This window comes from Crotalus tigris, unplaced genomic scaffold (genome assembly GCF_016545835.1).
Source record: "Crotalus tigris isolate CLP2741 ecotype Arizona unplaced genomic scaffold, ASM1654583v1 scf7180000019173.45859301935:6455823, whole genome shotgun sequence".
NCBI lineage: Eukaryota > Metazoa > Chordata > Lepidosauria > Squamata > Viperidae > Crotalus > Crotalus tigris.
The window spans coordinates 2467262-2485271 of record NW_024097414.1 but is presented as its reverse complement, the minus strand read 5'-3'; the positions used below and the strand labels follow the sequence as shown (position 1 = coordinate 2485271).

At 43.5% G+C, this 18010-nt stretch overlaps 1 long non-coding RNA gene across 1 annotated transcript; it reads left to right on the top strand.

The window, feature by feature from the left end:
- The first annotated feature begins 220 nt into the window (after positions 1–220).
- LOC120315651 lies at positions 221–2268 on the top strand. Its single transcript, XR_005558737.1, has 3 exons — positions 221–629; positions 1035–1104; positions 2134–2268. It is a non-coding gene; the product is annotated as an uncharacterized LOC120315651 (long non-coding RNA).
- The last annotated feature ends 15742 nt before the right edge of the window (positions 2269–18010 follow it).

The window sequence follows — 18010 nt, the reverse complement described above, 5'->3', positions numbered from 1 at the left end:
GGTCAGCTCTGCCATTTTTGCTATGTTTCACTAGGCTTGCTGGTATCCTGCCCTAAACGCAGGATGAGGGGATGGGGGTAGAGAAAATTGGGGAAGATAGCTGTTAGGGGGGAGGGACAGAGTGGACGATGATGATGCCCTGCAGCTGTGCAACTTCAACTTTCATGGCAGCACTCCAAAAGAGATTTGAAAATCCTCTCACTGGTCGTAAAGCCAGAAAGTGAATAAAGACTATCTGCCAGGGCCGGAGACCTGTGGCTGCTGACACCCAAGAATTTGGCTGGCTGACTGGCCATAGGACATGTTTATCCAGTGTTTCCAAGACAGGCTGAGCAACGACGTCTACAACCACCTGCATCTCCCAGGGCACCGAAAAAGAAAAAAGCCTTGAAGCCAAAGTCAAGCAAAGGCCATGGTGACGCTCCACTGCTTGTTTTAAGTGTGGAAAAGAGGGGCACTGGGCACCGACTGCTGAACCAGCCCTAGACCTGCGAGGAACCGGGGAAACAGTGCTGGAGGGAGTTGAAGCTGTTGCATTCACCCTATCAACTAACGATGGTGCGCGAAGTCTGACCATCCCGGTGGAAGGCCCCGTGGAGAACGACACCAACTCGGACAACTACCTCTTGGTAAGTCACCCCATAATCCTAGTAACCATCCCCATGGAGTTGGTGGTGCCATCCTCCAGGGATTGATGGCTAAATTATCCAAGTGCAAATTCAGTCAAAGCAGAATTGACTATCTTGGGTACTATATCTTCCACAATGGGATAGAAATGGACCCCGAGAAGGTGCATGCGATTCTAGAGTGGGCTCCTCCCCGCACCAGGAAACAACTCCAAAGTTTCTTGGGATTCACAAACTTTTTACTGTCAATTCATCCCATCATTTGCTCAGATAGCATTCTGTATCACCAAAACAAAAGGGCAGGGCAAGCCCATGAGAACCTAGAAGTGCTCCCCCCCCCCAAAAAAACTGTCCCCCAAGCATGTGCAACGGGCTCAGTACTTTAACAGTTTTAATTTCACTTTACAGTACCTCCCAGGCGGCTGGAACTTCTTGGCGAATGGCCTCTCACGGCTGCCCCAGTACAACAGCTGTAAAGGTAAGATAGTTGGACCAGTCATTCCATCCAAGTGATGGGCAGCACCAGTCACCACTAGAGCTCAAGAAAAATGCTCCCCAAAGGTGCCAGATGATCTTGAAAGTAGATTTGAAGGAGGACAAGTGGTTCAGGGACCACCAGACTGTAGTATACATGATGGCTTAGCTTGGGAGAGGACCAAATTGTATGTGATTGAAAGCCAACAAACTGTGGTGATGTTGTAAAAATGCCACGATTCAAAAACTTGGGGGGGCACTTTGGCTTTGTGAAAACCTTACACGCACAAAGCGCCAGTTCTGGTGGCTGATACTAAAGAAGAGCTCAGGAAATATAGCAATCTGGGTGATAACAGTCCTTTTTTCAAAGCAAGTGCCCTTTGTGCCAGGCCCTAAGATTCCTTCGGCATGCTCATTATACACTCCCATGCCCCATCCACACTTATTTGTGTAATATGTGTAAAGACTGTATGGCGTTCTCGAGCACATCATCTAAAACTGCGGAGTCCAATTCACTTCGAGGTTTTGGCAAGAATTTTTAAAATTGCTTGGCACCACCCAGGGACTTAGCTCTCCCATCGTCCTGGAATGAAGGGGGTCCCTGCACTAATGGGGTCCTGGAGTTGTACCCAAGGTGCTGTATTAAATACCAACAGGACAATGGGACCAACCTCCCTTTTGCAGCGGTGGTATATAACAACTCAGTATTCAGCAGCACTGGGTTCACCCCCTTTAAAGTGGCATCTGGGCAGGTCTTTGTAGCTTTGCCCAAATTACCCCAAACTAAGCCACATGCCCAGTGGAATGGGTTGCCCAGCTGCAGAGCACCTGGCTGGTAGTTCGCAAAGCACTAGATGAAGTGTGAGAAACTTACAAGAAACAAGCACACCAAATCCAAGGACTTTAAAGTTGGGTGACAAGGATTACCTGTCCACCAAATACCTTGAAACGCTTTCATGCATTCTATAGAGAATACCTAGATAAGCCCCAATGAAGCCAATCTAATTGTTCTTTTCCTACTTTTTTTTTCCAGGACTAACATCCCTGTCAAGGTGGCCCAAGGAGAGAAGCAACCCAGAACTAAGAATTTCCTTTCAGTAAGGACAATTAATCAGCGGAACACTGGAAGTTTTTAAGAAGAGACTGGACAGCCATTTGTCTGAAATGGTATAGGGCAGGGGTCTTCAAACTCGGTTCTTTTATATGACTCATGGACTTCAACTCCCAGAATTCCTCAGCCAGCGTGCCTGGCTGAGGAATTCTGGGAGTTGAAATCCATGAGTCATAAAAGAACCAAGTTTGAAGACCCCTGGTATAGGGTATGCTGCCTGAGCAGGGGGTTGGACTAGGTGACCTTCAAGGTCCCATCCAATGTTATTGTTATTGTTAATAATGTTATTAATGTTAATATTGTTATTGTTAATATTGTTAATGTTAATGTTGTTGTTAATAGTATTGTTAATATTATTAATAGTGTTAATATTATTAATAGTGTTAACATTGTTAATGTTAATATTGTTATTAATGTTAATGTTAATATTGTTCATGTTAATGTTATGTTATTGTTATTGTTAATATTGTTAGTGTTAATATTAATGTTTTGTTATTGTTAATATTGTTATTAATGTTAATAATATTATTGTTAATGTTGTTATTATTAAATGTCAACTCTGCCATCTTCATTATGCTTCACTAGGCTTGCTGGCATGTCATAAATGGGGGGTGGTGGTAGGGAAAATTGGAGAAGCCGTGCAGGGGGGAGGGTGAACATTGACAGGAACCTGAGGGGCTAAGCAGCTAGCTTCCACCACTTCAAGATGCCTGGCCTGGGAAAGAATGTGAAACCTGTTCAAGATGCACTTACAATCAAAGCGGTTCTCAAAACATCAATCCGGGATCTATTGAACACTGATGTTCTGGTCAGGGGAGAAGCCCATGAACCTGGGAAAATTCTGTAACTTTGCACGGGAATACTCAGACCTTGCCTTACTTTTACTGCAACCTCTAATCTTTAATAAAAGAACTTATTGCTTCAACAAATGGAGTTGAGGGTCTTTCTTTCAGGGACTTAGCTTGGGCAGGCTTAGCAATAACCCCAAATGGCAAAATATATTTTTGTAAAATAAAATGGGAAAGAAAAGTTAAAATATGAACTCTCCAAATCACTTTGAGAAAATCTCATACAATCGGGGGAAAACCCCAAATGGTTTTTGATACTCTTGAGTAAGATTTCAGATTCCAGGGACTGTCTTTTTGTTCTGAGTTAGTCTGTTGTATGAACCTGTCCTTTAAGAAGTCAACAAAGATTAGGTTAGGGCTGTATATTTAGGGTGCTAAGCCTAGAAAAATGATGTGGGAAGGGGGGGGGGTTGTCACTTCAACCTTTGGAAAACTGAAGCTGTTCCTTTGCTTCCGTTCAAGCTGTCCATGTCAGGCCCAAAGGATCAGGACCATCTGTTAAGTTGTAGTTCAGAAGATTTGTCATGCCTAAACACAAGAATCTAGTCGATCAAAGTTCAACACTAAATTGATAAGAGTCAATGGATTTCAAGAGGGGTTCGAGTCGGACTGTTTGCAGGAACGTAACACCTCTAGGCTGATGCCTCGCTTAATTCCGCCCCAGCTCTGCCTACTCTTCTCCTACATCACCCATAGAAACAGACAACTACAGGTTATCCTAGCTTAAGGAACACTCGCTCAGCAACTGTTCAAAGTTAACAAAGGATCTCTTCAGAACTACCTAGGACCCATTTTTGAAGTTCCAATGTCTGTTCCCTTCTCTCCCCCCCCCCCCGCAGTCACATGATTGCATTTTGGATGCTTGGGAATTGAGCTTGCCTTTTGCAATGTCCACAGTTTTCATCATTTTTTGCTGTGTTTGTGTGTTTCCTTTTGGTTTACTGCCCATTAAGAAAAAGGGGTTCATTTAACAACCACATTTGTTTAATGACCGCAGCGTTCACTTAACAGCCATCTTAAAAAGGTCGGCCATGGGCACACGGTTATCTGTTTATCAACCACCACAACTTAACAACTCTATTCTGGTTGTGCATTGGGGTATTTGTATTTTTGTGTGTGTGCACAAACAGACACAAATATAAGTGATTTCCTTCCAAAGGGAACCTCAAGCACAAAATCTTAAGTGCCCTTGAAATCATTTGCTGCTCACAGGCATGATGTCATCTTGTGACCTTTGTCTGAATTTCCACAAATGGGGGCTTAATAAGTGAAGGGGATTACCCCAGATTTTACGAGGAAGCTTAGACGTATTTACTTTCTCCATTTATCCCTGAGGTCATAAATCACAGCAGGCCCTTTAAAAATAATGCATTTGATTTACAGGATATTAGTAAACCTCAGACTGTTCACTGCACTTTCATGCACGCACACTTTTAACGTCCCTCTTACAACACTGAGCTATTCAGCAAAAAAGGCCCAAAGCAGAAACAAACAGCAAAAGTGCTTAATGCACAGAAAATAGGATTCCGATCAACAGCCGACGTCATCATTTTTAATGGACAACTTTAATAGTCAAGTGACTATAAATCAAAAGTACAACAGATGAGCCTTCGGTTTTGCAAGGAGGGCTTCATTTTTTCCCCCTCCAGGTATTGGATTGACAGGTTTCACCATGACTGCCCTCCCCCCCCCAAGGAACCGAGGTTATGTAGGTCAGCAGAAATGACCTTCAGGTGGAAAAAGTATATACTGGTGTGAGGTGTGAAAGCAAAACTCCCCAAGTCCATCTCCTTTCAGCCTTATGTGAATCATCTGTAAACATTGCCCTGCTCTGAGCCTAGTTGAGGAAACTAGCCATTAATGATTGGGAGATTCCTTAATTACTCGGTAACTTGATATTTTGTTTTCTCCCCGGCCGGCTGCAGCTGATTGGGCGCTGGGAGTTTTGTGTTTCAAAATACAATTATGAGGCTTGCGCCGTTGCCAATTTTTTGTGTGTCAGAGGTGAGCAATTTGGTTAATGTGACATTTGGTACACTCCCATGCCCTAACTGCTATCAAATAAACAAGCTCCAAACAAAACAAAACTCTTGAAAATGCCCTTAAGGCTCAACTTGATACATTTCCCTGTCTAAAAAAAAAACCTTGAAGAAATGGCACCACTGGGCACGTTCTCTACATTTAAAAAAAAAATCACAAAAAAGAGATTTCCAGCAAATTAAAAGTATAAAACTCAGGTTAAGAGACAGCCGAAAAATAAGTTAGAGCTATTTGGTGGAAGGTTAGAATCCAAGGGAAAGTACAATATTAATGAAGGCCGGTTGGAGGAAAGTCTGATCAAAACCAGAGGAGAACCAAGGTGTGTATCAAAGTCTTCCCCATTTATCATAATTGGTCATAATTCCAAGCTGGCATGACCAAAGATTGCTCCATCTTGAAAACACAACATTAGAAAGATCCACCAGGATGCTTAATAAAATCAGGACCTTGGAGAGCTCAAGTGTGATCAGTGTATGCAAAATCCTATATTAACGAGATACATTAAGGCTAAGCCACACTGTGGTTTCTTTAGGTGTGGCCTAGAAATAGGCGAGAATCTACTGTCATCAGGTGTAAACCAGGTAGTCCTTGACTTATGACTGGAATTGAGCCCACCAGTTATGGCCATTAAGTCACGGCATCATTAAAGCAGGTCACCATATGACTGAGCTGGTTTTTACAAGCTTTTTTTGCAGAGATCGTTAAGCGAATGTCACTGTGATTACATGAATGTCTCTGTCATTAAATGAATTCATTGTTTGCCAGAAACTGAAAGTGAATGCTGGTTTCCAGCAAAAACATAAATCGTGGTTATTTGACTATGAGACACTGTAAGCAACCATAAATGTTGGTCAGTTGCCAAGTGCTCAAAATGCAGTCGTGTGATGGTGGGGGGTGATGTCAGAATGTCAAAACTGGATCCTAAGACCCTTTGGGGGGGGTCCTTCGTAATTTGGTATGGTTGCTAAGTGACCAGTCGTAAGTCAAGGATCACTTGTAGCTCAGTATGTTCTGTAAATACCATCAACCATGGCTTATTTGTAGTAAAACATACCATAGCTGCACATAGTGTATGTCAACCCAGGTTTTGGGTGCTTGATATTAAGTTACGGCTTATTTTAACCAATGCTTGTTGAACAGGCCATAAGGGCTAGGTATGACGGTTTCTTTGAGAAGAAGGAAGACTCTATGGTAGGGAAACCATTTTTAATCATATTTAATGTTGTGCCTAGGCTTTTATAGAAACAGAAATCAATATTTGACAGTATAGATCAGCGCTTCCAAAACTAGATTTTTTTCAAAGTGCGGAACTGAGCTGCATTAAAAAAACAACAACACCCAACCAGAAGCTACCAATCCATGATGGTGTTTTGCAGAATGAAAAAAACATTTTATAGATAAGTTGAAGCGATTTTGCTTACTCGACTGCTCAAATTCATTCCTACAGATATATACTGGCAATCTCCAATGGATCCCCTTGGCTTTATTTATGATGAGGAGACTTTTTGCCCTGTTCAAATGCCACATCCAGCTCTCCCTTCACCACCACCACCTTTTCTATTTCCTTGCAGCATTTGAGCCCACCCGCAAACGCTGAACACTTCCAGAAATGTCAAAATGAAACATATGCTAACAAAGCTGCAGACTGAAGCTCCCAAAGCAGGCAGCACAACACTCTGCCACTAAACAAATAAATAGCAGGCAAATGTCAGCAGAGACTGGGATTCAGAGAAGGGAATGGAAGAAAATGAATTCCATACATGGAGATATCAAAAAAATCCAGTATTTCCCCCCCCCACACACACACACAAATGAAATGACTTGACCTAGCCAGTGTCCTCTGACTTATTGCAGGGGAACACAACCTCACATCCTCACGAAACTGGAGAAAAACTATACAGGTAGTTCCTTGACTTACAACTATTCTTTTAGTGATTGTTCAAAGTTACAACAGCACTGGAAAAAAAGAGACTAACCAGTCTTCGTACTTACAACTATTGCAGCACCCTCACAGTCACACAATTTGGGCCCTTGGCAAGCAGCATGCATTTACCAAGCGTACATGTATTTATGTATTCACTAAGAAGACATTTCCTGACAAAACAATTAACCAGTGGAACAGCTTGTCTTCAGATGTGGCTGCTCCATCACCGGAGGCTTTTAAGAAGAAAATGGACAGCCACTTGTCTGGAATGGTAAAGGGGGGGTGGACTAGAAGACCTCCAAGGTCCCTTCCAACTCTGTTATGCTGTTTTATTCTGTTTTTATTCTGTTATATTCATGACAGCATCCCAGGATCCTGTGGTTGCCATTTGTGACACCTCAGCTTACTCTCACAAGCAGATCAGTGGGGGAAGCCAGACTGACTCAGCCATTTTAACTTCAAACGGTCATTAAATGAACAGTTGTAAACTGAAGATTACCTGTATTGCAAACATAGACATGAAGTGCTTCAGTTTTGTTTTTTCTGGAAAATAATAGAATATGGACCTCCCTCTCATCCAGGTTCTTAATGAAAGCAGAATACTCAACGTTGCGTGGGTGTTGCCTTTTTTCTGCTTTCCCACAAACTCTTCCAGATTTGCAAGATCCAATCTGGGTTGGTCACTGGGACCAGAGGTTTAGCTGTCCCAGCTTTTGGACTCGTGCTATTGCCCATCCTCAGAGAACTTCTCTCTACTAGAAGGTGCGCTTTGAGCTATTCTATGTGTTGTATTTATGTGGTGCCTTCCTATTGGTTGAGTGGTATGTTGATGGTTGGCGATTGGCTGGTGTTTCCTTGTGCTGCCAAGTCCTTGGCACCTAAGTACCTGATAAGCTGGTGATAAACCAGACCTCCTGTTGACTGTAACAAGGGGCCCGTTTCCCAGGCTTCAATCATTTCCCTGGCTGTTTTTGTACCTGCTCAGCCAACAATCTTAGTAACTGCGAGATGGAATGTTTGTCCTTGTTCGTTGCAATGTTTGGGTCTCCTGGTCTGTCCGCTAGCTTGAAATCCTTCAGATTTCCCCACAATCAGACTTAGATGGTTACCACTTGGAAAACGAAGCCGATTCTCTTATGCCACAGATCTCATGGAAAGCTGTATTTATGAGGTGTGCTAAAGCATGGAAATGCCTTGGAGAAAAATGACTTCATTAAAAGGAAGGCTGGGCGATGAAGGGAAAGAGGGAAAATGTGTCCTCACATGAACTTGGAGAACAGTGCTGAGGGACTTAAGAATTAATGTGTCGGCGTCTCGTTCACCTTGAATCATGATTCTCCAAGTTGAATGCCTCTTATTAGCATCTTAGCTTCTTCGCCCGGTCATCATAATTTAAAGGGAAAAAAAGATTGGTACGTCAGATTATAGTCCTCGGGTTATTTCCTCTTGAGTTACAGGGAGTCCTCGATTTACGACCACAAACGAGCCCAACATTTCCGTTGCTAAGCGAGACAGCTGTTAAATGACTTTTGCCTCATTTTACGACCTTCCTTGCCACAACTGGTAAGTAAATCACTGCAGTTGTTAGTACCAGGCTTGTTACGTGAATCTGACTTCCCCCACTGTCACAAATACGAGTCAGTGGCCAAGGGCCTGAATTTTGATTATGTGACTGTGGGGATCCTGAAATGGTCGTAAGTGTGAAAAATGGTTATGTCACTTTTTTTCCCAATGCTGTTGTAACTCTGAACAGTCACTAAATGGTTGTAAGTCGAGGATTACCTGTACATCTGAAAATCCAACGTGGTGTAAATAGGTTGCTTGGGAAATTCAGAGTGACTTTGGGCCACAATCACATTATCACAGTCCAGCCTACCTCACAGGGTGGTCATTCCTGTGGGAATAGCCTCAATGGAGGGAATGCCTTGTACACTCTTTGTGTTAAGAAAGACAGGATGGTCATGAAAAGAACAAATACAATGGAAAAGTAGAGTCAAGAATCCATGTGCCTTGAAACAAGAGTGATCAAAAACTTGACCAAGCCATGATTTGAGGGGGAGGCTGTATAAGATGTTTCATTCTGAACCCTGTATCTCTGTTTTAGGGGGCTCCAAATGTGGCTAGGTGGGAAAACCAATTATAAAACATGTAGAAGCCTCTGAAACAGCCATTAAAGGAATGATGAATTCAAACCTCAAGGAGCACGATTCAAATTTGAAATTTCAGGGAAGGATGCTCCAGAGCTTGCAACCAACACAGCAAAAGGCTTTATTTTTTCTTCCAGACTCAGGAAATGATTCTCTGAAAGCAAAAAATTGATATGGAAGGAGGTTGTGGGTATCAAAGAAGGGCTGGTATTGGTTTGAAAAGAGGCCAGGCAGAAGCTGCAACTGGTAGGGGCAGCAGAGTTGCAAATAATAGTAATGCAATGTTTCATTTCTCACCTAAGAAGCTTCTTCAGTTCTGAACTGTGGGAAGTCAGCCCCCACCCCAGAGAAGGAAATATTAAAAGGGGAGAATCTTATATTTCCTCAAAGGATCTTAAAGAGGCAGAAAAACATGCCCAGTTTTTCTTAATAGCCCCAAGTCTCCCTCCCCAAAACAGAAACCAGCTCTGTGGAAATGCAGAGGTGATAATCTTGTCAGAAACATTGGAGTCAGGAAGCTGATGGGATTAGAAGGAAAAGATCCCTAGAATCAACAATCCCTCACACCAAAAAGTCCAACAGTCATCAGCCACAGCCTCAGGGAAGCAGGATATGACCTTTGGAACATAATAGGATTAACCCACCATCATCAGAATACCAGAAAGACACACTCAGACTCAAAGTTCATGCCACAGGAACAACTCCAGACAAAAGCCCAAGAAGGTATAAAAACCCACTGCTCCCTACTACATGTGGTCACTTTTTTTTTCCCAGAGCCATCTTTCTGTCTGGCTCTTCTCTTCAATAAACGATAACCTTCTTTCTAAAGCAGTCGCCAATGTTTTGATTATTCCCAGCTTGGACTGGACCCTGATGAAGCATTTTTCTTTCAACGGTGCAGTCTGACTTCAGCTTTCCTTTGCTTGACAGACCTGTGAAGTCAGGGATGCAGATCCCTAGAATCAACAATCCCTCACACCAAAAAGTCCAACAGTCATCAGCCACAGCCTCAGGGAAGCAGGATATGACCTTTGGAACATAATAGGATTAACCCACCATCATCAGAATACCAGAAAGACACACTCAGACTCAAAGTTCATGCCACAGGAACAACTCCAGACAAAAGCCCAAGAAGGTATAAAAACCCACTGCTCCCTACTACATGTGGTCATGCCATCTTTCTGTCTGGCTCTTCTCTTCAATAAATGCTAAAGCAGTCGCCATGTTTTGATTATTCCCAGCTTGGACTGGACCCTGATGAAGATTTTTCTTTCAACGGTGCTTATTGTCTGACTTCAGCTTTCCTTTGCTTGACAGACCTGTGAAGTCAGGGATGCAGGAACTGGTCATAAAGTTACTTTTTCATCACCTTCAAATGATCGCTAAATGAGGCAGCTGCTAAACGAGGATTGGCTGTACTATGGTGGGGAATGTTCAATGGCCAAGAATACATTAAGAGAAGGAAGAGGTGAATTTTGTCCTTCCTTCCCCAAAAACACTTATAATCTTAAACATTGAATATTGAATAAGGAAGAGAATCTGTGCACCTATGGCCCTTTTATGACCTGTGGACTTCAATTCCCAGAATTCCTCAGCCAGCTGGATGAGGAATTCTGGGAGTTGAAGTCCATAGGTCAGAAAGGGGCCATAGCTGCCCGCCCCTGCACTGGAATGGTACCGTTCTCCCCCCCTCCATGATTATATTGGAAAATTTGCATAAAAATACGACTCCTGGGCATGTCTATGGTACAAATAAAATACAAACACCAGGAGAATATAAATATAAAAATATACTTTACTAAAAGCTGCCAAGTTTTCGTTTGGAAACTCCAAACATCATCAGGGCTAAGGAGCCAGTAAACAATGATGACTTAAATGGGTTTTGCCGGCATCTGCACCCGGCTCATGGACCGCGTCACCGGTCCCGGCCGGTTAATTAGTGTTCCAGATGTTAGTGTTCGAAACATCTGGAACACTAATTAACCGGCCGGGACCGGTGACACGGTCCATGAGCCGGCTGCAGATGCCGGCAAAACCCATGTAAGTCATCATTGTTTACTGGCTCCTTAGCCCTGATGATGTTTGGAGTTTCCAAATGAAAGCTTGGCAGCTTTTAGTAAAGTATATTTTTATATTTATATTCTCCTGGTGTTCGTATTTTATTCGTACCATGTATATGTATATGTATATGTATAGGTGTGTGTGTGTGTGTGTGTGTGTGTGTGTGTGTGTGTGTATATATATATATATATATATATATATATATATAAATAAAAGAATAAAACACGATCACCGGGAGAGTTGAAGTAAAAATACTTTACTAAAAATATATTAATACTAAAAAGTTGCCAAGCTTTCGCTGGGGGAACTCCCCAGCATCGTCCCCAGCATCGTGTTTTATTCTTTTATTTATAATTATGCCCGGGAGTCGTATTTTTACCAATATTCTTGAATATATATATATATATATATATATATATATATATATATATATATATATATATATACACACACACACACACACACACACACACACACACACAATTAGAAGGCTCTGAGCACCCAGCAAATTATCCCGTTTTTTCTTTATTTCCCTTTCATTTCAAAGTGGAGTTTTCCTCGGCTTACACCCCCACCCCCAGGTGTATTCCTCCAACCGATTTCTCCTGCACCGAGGGAGAAAAAAAATCAAAAGAGCAACGCCATAAAATAACCCAGAAACATTTCTTTGTCTCTTCCCTTCTGGAACTCCAATATTGTCAGAAGTGGCTTTGCACGATCCGCAGCCGGCTTGGGTTCTGAGCTGCAGGAGTTTTGACAGAATGGAGGAGAGGGGAAAAAAAAAAAGCTGGCAATTTAAACCAGCTTTCCCGGAAGGTGTTAAGAAGAGGAATGACTGTGTACATTTTAAAAGAGCATGTTAAAGGAATCACCGACACAAAGCACAGGGGAAGTAGGTCTGCCATGCCATTGCTTAGCAACCGCCTGTTAACCCCCTGCAAGAGAAGCAGCCAGAGGTGTCCCAGCTACAGCAGAGAATAGAGGGGGGGGGGACATTCAAGACAGACAGCTGAGATAGAAGCTGAGATCTTAAGAGGCTGAAAGTCGCTCTTTCCCATCCTATCTTCATTGCCATAACATGCACATCTTGACAGCATCAGATAATAATCTTCCGGCACAGAGGTACCCAAAGATCTTCAGCATCTCTTCCAAGCAATTGGGGGGGGGGGGGAAATATCCTGATTCTGAAATTTCTTGAAAGAGAAACCAAAGAAGCTCGGAAAGTAGGATTAATTGGCCCGGTATTGTACAGGCAGTCCTCGGCTTACAATTATTCATTTAGTGACCGGCCGAAGCTACAGTGGCACTGAAAAAAGCGCCTTAGGGCCACACATTCTGCACTCACAACTGTTGCAGCCTCCCCGTGGTCACGTGAGCAGATCGGGATGCTTGGCAACAGGTTCGTATTTATGACGGGCATGCAACGTCCCAGGGTCCTGAGTCCACCTTTTGTGATCTTCTAGCAAGCAAAGTCAATGGAAAAGCCGGATTCTCTTAACAACAGTGTTACTAATTTAACAATTAATAATAATAATAATAGTTGGAAGGGACCTTGGAGGTCATCTAGTCCAACCCCCTGCTCAGGCAGGAAACCCTATACCATTCCAGACAAATGGCTGTCCAGTCTCTTCTTAAAAACTTCCAGTGTTGGAGCATTCGCCGCTTCTGGAGGCAGGTTGTTCCATTGGTTAATTGTTCTCAGTCAGGAAGTTTCTCCTTAATTCTAGGTTGCTTCTCTCCTTGATCAGTTTCCATCCATTACTTCTTGTCCTACCCTCAGGCGCTTTGGAGAATAGCTTGACTCCCTCTTCTTTGTGGCAGCCCCTGAGATATTGGAAGACTGCTATCCTGTCCCTCTTCATCCTTCATTAAACTAGACATCCCCAATTCCAGCAACTGTTCTTTATATGTTTTATCCTCCTGTCCCCTGATCCTCTTTGTTGCTCTTCTCTGCCCTCTTTCCAGAGTCTCGACATCTTTTTTACATCGTGGTGACCAAAACTGGATGTAGTATTCCAAGTGTGGCCTTACTACACTTACTTACACTTTACTCACAGTATTAATACGGTGACCCCCTCCCCAAAACCCATCCGCGTTGAAGAACATTTGGATTTCAAGATGTCAACGTTGAAAGCACGATGCTTCTGTTCTCAGAACACTGGGCTTGTGAGAACCTCTCACCTTGAGAAGTGTTTGGGTTCTCCTGCTGCAGAATTGTGGGGATGGTGAAACTTTCATTGCCACTTCAAACTGAGGAGCGTGTCACAAAGTCAACAGGATGCTATTTAGCATAATGATTTCTGAGGTGCTCATCAGGCGGAACAGCTGTTGCTGCTAATTAAAGACAAGTGAAGGAATAACCTCTTCAGAATGACATTGGTGTCCAAATGGGCATTGGAAAGAAAGCTTTTTTATTATTATTAAAGGATAGCAATTAGCAACGTAAGAGTCAAATGCAGTTCTTGGTTATTTTTTTTTTTATTTTTTTAGCAGCTGGTGCATCTTCCAACTAGAGTTGCGGAACATATGAAAATCTCAAATATATGAAAGTCGCTACTTGTTTTCAACCCCCCCCCCCCTAAATACAATAAAAGCTCTTACAGTGTAGAAGAAGGAGAGAGAACTGAGGGCAGAGTCAAACAAGTAATCAGCCTGGAGTCGTTATGTTCCCACAATCTAAATCCATCTGTCTGTGTCTCTCTATGTATCCATCCATCCATCCATCAATCCATCCATCCATCCATCCACTTACCTATTTACCTATCTATATCTCCATCTCTGAGGGCAATAGAAGAATGGGACGACAGAGAATGAGATGGCTGGATGGAGTCACTGAAGCAGTAGGTGTGAACTTAAATGGACTCCAGAAGATGGTAGAGGACAGGAAGACCTGGAGGAAGGTTCTCCATGGGGTTGTGATGGGTCGGACACGACTTCGCAACTAACAACAAATCTTCATCTCCCTCTCCATTCATTGATCCATCTACATATCCATATATACATACATACTCGTCTATCTTCCTACTTATCTATCATCCATCCATTCCTCCTCCTCCTCTCCCTCTCTCTCCCTCCCCCCTCCTCCTCTCCCTCTCTCTCCCTCCCCCCTCCTCCTCTCCCTCTCTCTCCCTCCCCCCTCCTCCTCTCCCTCTCTCTCCCTCCCCCCTCCTCCTCTCCCTCTCTCTCCCTCCCCCCTCCTCCTCTCCCTCTCTCTCTCTTAAAAGGGAGATCATACCCCACTTCCTGCAAACCTGGCCTTTCTGTTCCAGGGTCTGAAAATTCCCTCAAAGTTAGCTCCACTCCTTTTTTTCTTCTTCCATCCATTCTCAGATTTGATGGCTTCCCCTGAAGCTTTTTCTTTCCAGATGGAACACATCCCACCCTTTCTTTTCGCTAAGTCTTGCCTTCGAGCAACTTATTGTTCTGACTCACAACTAGATGGAGGATGTGCAAATTGTTTAAAAGCCACTTTATGGGCCTCATTAGTAGGGCAGACAGTAGTCCAATGTGGGGTTTCTCCCTCTCCCCCCCCCCCCGTTCTTTATTCTTTCTCTCTTCTTCCATTCATACTAATAAGCCTGTTGATAACTTTCTGGAACTGAACACAATTATCAGTAAGGACCCGAGTCCAGTCCTTCAGGCCACCATGAACTGAATTAACATCATTAAAGTCTATTGGCACAGATCAGCCCAGCCACAAATGCACACCCAGGAAAATATACATAGCCTCCCCGTTCTTTTCTGCAAGGGAAACTGCTTGATGCTGCATAGAAAGGTGACAGAGGCAGAGACGAGGAGGAGAAAAATTAGGATGGGTGGACACGAACGAAAGCAGACGTGATGGCTGGAGACCCAGAAGGATGTCTTCTCTTCCCCCTGTGGGGAAGGATGTTTCTAGAGTCAAAATCAGATTACATCTCTGCCATTGGTTGGAGAAGATTTGTCCCGTGAGAAGAAGTGAAAACTAAGGCAAAGTAAGGTGAGGAGAAGCGTGGAAAAGGTGTATCATGTGTTCCCTGGTGGTGAGGAAGTGGTTCTAAAGCAGGGGTCTTCAAACTTGTCCCTTTTATGACTTGTGGACTTCAACTCCCAGAATTCCTCAGCCAGGCACGCTGGCTGATGAATTCTGGGACTTGAAGTCCACAAGTCATAAAAGGGACAAGTTTGAAGGCCCCTGTTCTGAAGGACTATCCTCCCTCCCTTCAGAGTCTTGGGTCATCCGATGAAAGAGAATGGCAGTGATGGAGGATCTGGGTCTGAGAAAAGGGCAATCTTCACATAGGTTATGTGCTTTGTATAGGTTACATAACCATGTGTTTTGTGGATGGCCTTTTATAGAATAAAGGGAGGGGGGCTTCAAGGCCAATCTTCCATTCATTGAGGGACTGAAATTAAAGTGTCTGGCCATACTCACCTTCCTAGATCAAGGGTCTTCAAACTTAGCCCTTTTATGACTTGTGGACTTCAACTCCCAGAATTCCTCAGCCACTTCTGGGAGTTGAAGTCCACAAATCATAAAAGGGCCAAATTTGAAGCCCCTGCTTTTGAGCATCTATTCCACCACTGAACTGCTTTTACTGTTGGTTATCTATCATCAACTTGGCATTGACTCTTGGTAGTCACAGAGATAAATCTTCTCCAAGATGATCTGGAGAATCTGACCCTTCAGAGCTCCGGGCAATCTATTTACTACCACTCTAAACAAGTCCATCAACCTTGGTACAGGTCATTCTCTTCTCTTTCCTTCTAGCTTTTCCATCAACATCAGGTTCTCAAACAAGCTAGTACTTACTGTTAGGAGTTTTTCTTTCATATTCATCAGGAATCTGTCGTCTTGTACTTTAAGACCATTATTCAGTGCTCTGTACTCAACAAGAAAGAACAGCGTGTGTCTTATTGTGTGCTTGAAAAATACAATTAAATCCCCTCTCAGACTTCTCAAGGCTAAACAGATCCACCTCTCTTGGTCTCTTAAAGCCCTTGTTAAAATTGGTCCCAAGAAAGGATTCAGGATTTGAAGAGTCTTATCTAACCAGAGTTCAGGACCAGACAATCTCTAGAGCAGTGGTTCTCAACCTTTTTAATGCCGTGACCCCCCAACTGGTCGTAAGTCGAGGACTACTCAACTGGTCGTAAGTCGAGGACTACTCAACTAGTGCAGCACCGTTTGCAGAATGGGACTTTTGGCGGGCTCAGCAGGGCAGAGACAGCCTGGACAATTCCTATTGGCTTTTGAAAGCCAATATATTAAACTCTATTCAAGAGAGTCTATTCTATTGGCTTTCAAAAGCCAATAGAATAAAAGGGAGTAGCACAGCTAAGGAAAAGGGGAAAAAAATGGTGGACTGCGTTGTTTGGCGACCCCCGTGAAATGGTCGTTCGACCCCAAATGGGGTCCCGACTCACAGGTTGAGAACCACTGCTCTAGAGAATCCCTTCCAAACCAAGTTTAAATTCGCACGCTTTCCATCAGACATCTACAAGAGATGCTCGTATCCTGACCTGATATGGTCCAAGGTGATTAAAATGCTGGACCGGGAGTGCTAAAGCTAGTCTTGCCTTATGCATGAACCCCACCTGGTGACTTTGGACCGATCGCTCCTCCTTGATGCTAGGAAGAAGACAGGTCCAAACCACTTCCATCATGCGAGCTAGAAACCTTCATGAACTTCTCCACGTAACGTCAAGGAATTCGAAGGGTCCAAATTGAAAGACTGAGGCGAGAAAGAGCTAAGCCAGTGGTTCTCAACCTGTGGGTCGGGACCCCATTTGGGGTCAAACGACCATTTCACAGGGGTCGCCAAACAACGCAGTCTGCCATTTTTTCCCCCTTTTCCTTAGCTGTGCTACTCCCTTTTATTCTATTGGCTTTTGAAAGCCAATAGAATAGACTCTCTTGAATAGAGTCTAATTCTATTGGCTTTCAAAAGCCAATAGGAATTGTCCAGGCTGTCTCTGCCCTGCTGAGCCCGCCAAAAGTCCCATTCTGCAAATGGTGCTGCACCAGTTGAGTAGTCCTCAACTTACGACCAGTTGAGTAGTCCTCAACGTACGACCGGTTGGGAGTTGAGAACCACTGTTCTAAGCAATGTTGCCCCACTTTTGCAGACAAGGGCGATTCTCTTGGATCCCTGTAACCCTGCTCCTTTCTTGGTTTTTTTTTTTTTTATGCATTTCTCTTTACTGATTAAGTTGCTTTGGTGACTCATGTGCCTCGTTCCTCCTGAGCTACTATCTGGACAAGGGATAATTGCAGGAACCTCTTTTTTACATTCAGAGAAAGCGCCGTCACCCTCCGTTGATTCTGTTGCTAGACCTCACAAAGCAATTTGAGGCTTCTGAAGGGAAATAGGTTTAAATGATTACATTCCTGCCTGACATATATATGGAGGCCACATTTTGTGTAAGTTGGCTGCCAAATGTATGATTCACAGAGGGCACGGCAGGCTGGGCCGAAGACTTTTTTTCCAGAATGCTGCTGGATGTGCAGGGCAATTAAGTCACTTCTCCGTGTTGTGCAAATATACAAAAATGTGCATCAAATGCAAAAGAGGAGAGGAGAGAGGGAGAGACCGGTCTAGCTACAAATAGGCCCTCCATGGCTGACGTCTCTCCTCCTATTAAGCCAAGATACTTACTTTTTAGCTTGGCATCTTTTGCAAACCTAGATTATGGTTTTTGAGCAAGATCTAAGGCTTAGCCCATTCTTTGAATCCAGTCAGCTACAAGAAACCACAACTGAAGACCTCATGTGGTCCTTGACTTACGGACGCAACTGA